Here is a 5,000-nt window from a genome sequence, read left to right as displayed (position 1 = left end):
TAGTCCAGGTTATTTTCCCCAAACTATGGTCATAGTAGACCTTGTACTGGTATACTACTCTATATCTAATCTCTTCTACTGATGTGTTGAGCTGTGTTGGCACTCTTGAGTCATGCTGAGGGAAACCCACCTGCCCCTGGAAATGGCCCCTTCTCATGAGAGTATACCAGCACAAGAACTGAAAGCAGCTTGGCATGTTCATCATCATCATTAACCTCTCATGATAAGAATAAACTTTAACACATTCACACCGGGCTGATTATTTGCCTAAAGCTGTTCCCGCTGTGAAGACAAAGAGCGCACACAGTCTCCACATGCTAGATCTATCAGGGCACAATACCGCACTACACTTCTCAGAGCGCCTTACGCTCACCTGATTTTATGAGTTGATTTTTTTTTTTTTTTCTAAGTGCAATGAGTATATACATACGTAACTATGTAAAATGCGAATTTAAATGGAGAGATCATGAAGTGACAAGACGACATCTCACAGAAGCGAAATATTCCCATGACGTGATAGCAAGTCATCCGGTGCGAATGGGTTAAGCAACTAAAATACCATCTGCTTGCCACACCTCATAAGACATGGTCATCTTGCCACATACCAACAAGGTCATTCTAATCGTGACATGACATGTATGCTATCCAGACGTATCACCATTAATTCCATGGTTTGTACACATCTTGCCAAATGGAGTTATCAGGCTAACAAAGCAACATTTCTTTATAAATGTATTAGCCAGCAAAATTTATCTCATTTACCTTACCTGTATAATCTAGTTTAAAAAAACATTGTCTGCTTCAAAACAAATTTAATTGTTGATTATATATCCAATAGATAACAATCAAGAAACATAAAATTTGCCTTTAATTTCATATTCATCATGAATAACTATCTTTTAAGAGCATAAGTGTTTTCTTCTTATTTTTGACAATTCTATGAAGCTTCAATTTTCTATATGCACTCAACAAATCATGGAAACTGAATTTGATATATCATCCTCCAAAGATTATGGTCAATCATTATTTGTCATTCATGCAACAAATTAACTTCAGTCTAAATAAAAGGAATTGAATTACCTATCAAATGAATAATAACTAAAGCAGGCTAATAATTAACAAGATTGATACAGTACTTCTCTGATCCATTTCACTTTAATGTGTAGTAGCTACTGGTTCATTAGACAAAAGTAAAAACTGCAAAGAACAACAATAAACTTTCACACTTTCAAACACAAAATGCATTTGGCAAAGACATTACATGTTTTACTTTTCCATATTTATTTTTTTAAAACCTATACATTTCATAATATATATAAATACAGCTATGCCACAATAACTAGGTTACCACATTCCTATGTACCCTCAAAGTAAAATTCTTGAACTTCTTCCAACTTACCAGAGCTGCCTGCTCTACCATACAACTTTAAACCACTAAGAAATATCACTACACCTGTAGCATATGTTAAGCTTAATGAATATTAATAAGTATTGGATGGGCTTCTATCTGGTGGGTAACTGTGTAACTAAAAGATAGCATGATTTTTGGCAACCATACAAACTTTTCAGAAACATGCCTCAAAAACACGAGCAGCTGCTGATAATCTAATGATCACCGATATTGGTACTCGAAATAGGTTGAAAAACAGAAAGAAGAATGTCACAGCAAACGCCAGATTAAATGTAAATCGCTGCGTTTGCACCACTGCGGCCTTGAGTGCAACTCTTGTACTTGTACTATTATCCTTATCTTACTTATTTATAATTAATTTATTACATAAAACACCCACTCAAATTGATCTTAGTCTAACTTACTCAAAGCAGGATCCAAAACGAAGTCTAAACACAAGTAGAGGGGTGAAGAAGTTGCAATAATGAGCGCGCACCTCCACGTATAAACTTTCCCTACGGAGTCAACAGTGCACTGGAATAATAATACTTGGCAACACGTTCGTACTCTGTTGACGGGGGCTGACGAGCCTGCATGCGGGCCGCGCGCTGTTCGCACTGCGCTGCCAGGGCGGATAGGGAGCAGCCAGACGATTACGTAACTTACGAGAGGAGAGACAAACAATGTAGCCACACGCATATATATGTATATATATAATATACATACATATGCAGTCACCAAGACGTACCCAAAATCCGATTTATGCCATATAGGGTATGTTTTCTATAAACTACTAATATTGATATTAATATTTTTTCGCATCTTATGTGATTTCTTCGTCCTTTATTGGAGATTTTACAATCATGCACACACACACACGCGCACACGCACACGCACACACACGCACACGCACAAACACACACGCACACACACACACGGACACGCACACACACACACACGCACACGCACACACACACACACGGACACGCACATTCACACACACACACACACACGGGCACGCACACGCACGCACACGCACACGCACACGCACACGCACACGCACACGCACACGCACACACACACGCGCACGCACACACACGGACACGCACACGCACACACACGGACACGCACACTCACACGCACACAGACGCACACGCACACGCACACACACACGCATACACACACACACACACAATCAGCCGGGAGCTGTGATGAAACAATCTGAAAAAAACACTTATTAACTATAGATAAACAGTGTCTACCCAGGTAGAACGGCAACTTACAATATACTCAGTGACCATGAAATAGTCAATTTCTTGCTGATGATTTAAAAGATTATTATTCCTATTTTCTTCCCCTCCACAGCTACTACGTTTCGGACCTAATTCACGAGTAAGTAAAATATTTAATGGAACTTTGTGAAAATGTAAATTCCAATCGAAAACTTCATTTCTATGGAAAGTGATATGATAAACAAGTACTGATAAGGATAATTTGTCCCAAAACAACACATTGTCATTTATACCTTTATTTTGTCAAGGATGTTTTCTCAGAGATGGCTTTTGAAAGTGGTTATTTATCAACACAGGAAAAAATACTAGAACCCTAATTCATGCATCTAACTTTTGTTTGCATATACGTTGCTAGTCTTTGGCAATCATGTAATGTCTGTGGCATTGGACTTACCGCCAAACTGAGGAAAAGTCCATGTTGAACTGATATATCTAGAGGAATATCCCCTTATATCGGGAGACACTAGTTAGTTTCACCTTTAAATTTGCATAATGCAATGCACCGAAAAAAGCACTTGAAGCGGTGTCTGCAAACAACATTATATTGAAAAAATGGCTCAATCTATTATCAACAAAACATATTGCACATTTTCACAACGCTCTGTCAAGGCACAGGAAAAGATTCTTTAAGGACATTAAATAGTAACAATCTGTGTTCAAGCCCCTGGCTCGCTACGAACGCTGGAAAATAAGGATACCCCAATTCAATATACTCATAAATAATATCCCGCATCTTACCATGATAAATCCCAACCATATAATGCACATGTCCCTGTACAGTGCGCGAGCGTACCCATTTTTTTAGTGAGACAAACAAGTTTATACGCTATAGCTGTTATCACTGAACACCCTTCTACCTTGGGTTATCTCTTCAATACGTATACATGCACATGCGCGTACACACACACACACATATGTGCACGTACGCACACACACACACACACACACACACACACACACACACACACACACACACACACACACACACACACACACACACACACACACACACACACACACACACACACACAAACACACACACACACACATACACAAACACACACACACACGGTCAGAATATATATATATATTTTTTTTTTTTTTCTATATCTTCAAGGCTTTAGATATCACCAACTTCCTTGCAGATCTGCGGTACAAATATGGTGAATGCAATTTGCATACTACAGAGATAGAAAGAGCGCTTCATTACTATATTTTAGTGTCATTTGATATAACTTTCCATGGTAGTTCATGCAAGAAAACAAATTTCCTAGATTTTTGTGTTACAATTTAGAAGATAATAAAATGTCTTACTGTGTAAATAAATGACTAAAGTTAAGATAGGGTGACAACTCATTCCGTTTTGGACATTGACCATACTAAACTAAACTTCATGTGGAGAATGCTTTAAAAGATAATATTAAATTGTATATATGGTAAAACATGATTGTCCTTTCTATATTGCTGAAGCGAAGCTTGACATGGTATAGTTTGAAATCTGTTGAGATTAGTTCTGGGAGAGCATTGCTTGTGAGTTATAGAAAGGTTTTGAGAGCAATTTCTCGCTCGAAATTAATGTTTTTTGCCTTTAACGCAATGGTTTTATATTTACCCTCGATGCCGTAATGCCACAACCAGGTGAACATGAAGATAAGGTTAACTGCGCCTGAACCCAGAATCGGGTGTGAGCCTACGTTCCCCGGTCTTTAACCTACTAAATCCAATCTAACGTAGCATTGCAACCTAACATTGGGACTGGGGAACATCGTGTTACCCCTTCCCCCTCGTTCAACAAAGATGACAGAGAGAGGCCCACTATATATTGGTTTCTATATTTTTTCTTAAATTCACAAGGTGGAGTATGCCAATGATGTATAAACTGCGCTTAAAATTCCCTCTCGAAGTCAAATTAAAATATTTATGTTCGGACTAGTAATAGAATGCAGCGTGCTTGAGCACGAATTGAATTGAATGCAATTATAATTTCCATAATTCTTATTATCTCAATTATTATGATTGTGTTCTACTGTTGACCGCCGTCAGGATTATCTCCATGACTATTACCATCACCACTAGTAATATCGTCATCATCAACAGGATTGATATTATCAATATCGTTACGATTACATCAATATATTAGTAACAATAAGAATTACAGTTATGCATTCATTTCATCGCTATTGTCATGATTTTCTCTTTTTTCAAGGCGGTTTACGCTCTTTCTTATTCGATTATTCCCTGACGTTCTCTTTCTTTTTTTATTTATTTATTTCGATACCATTCTCTTAAGTTTGCATTAACAAGTGCTATACTGTAAC

The 5,000-nt window shown here is 37.8% G+C and overlaps 1 protein-coding gene across 2 annotated transcripts in view; it reads right to left on the bottom strand.

Annotated features, from left to right (window-relative positions):
• LOC122246288 (uncharacterized) overlaps nucleotides 1-1,954 on the bottom strand; it is a 51,821-nt gene extending 49,867 nt beyond the window's left edge. The window contains exon 1 of one of the 2 annotated variants that reach the window (XM_043004783.2): nucleotides 1,816-1,954. The gene's annotated coding sequence lies outside the window, so the exon portion shown is untranslated. The remainder of the gene's footprint in view (nucleotides 1-1,815) is intronic. The other variant, XM_043004785.2, reaches the window with a different exon arrangement.
• Between the last annotated feature and the right edge of the window lie 3,046 nt (nucleotides 1,955-5,000).

This window comes from Penaeus japonicus, unplaced genomic scaffold (genome assembly GCF_977035675.1).
Source record: "Penaeus japonicus unplaced genomic scaffold, GWHDUDI00000001_assembly GWHDUDI00000005, whole genome shotgun sequence".
NCBI lineage: Eukaryota > Metazoa > Arthropoda > Malacostraca > Decapoda > Penaeidae > Penaeus > Penaeus japonicus.
The sequence above is the reverse complement of the archived record's forward strand: the minus strand, read 5'-3'. Positions and strand labels throughout refer to the sequence as shown.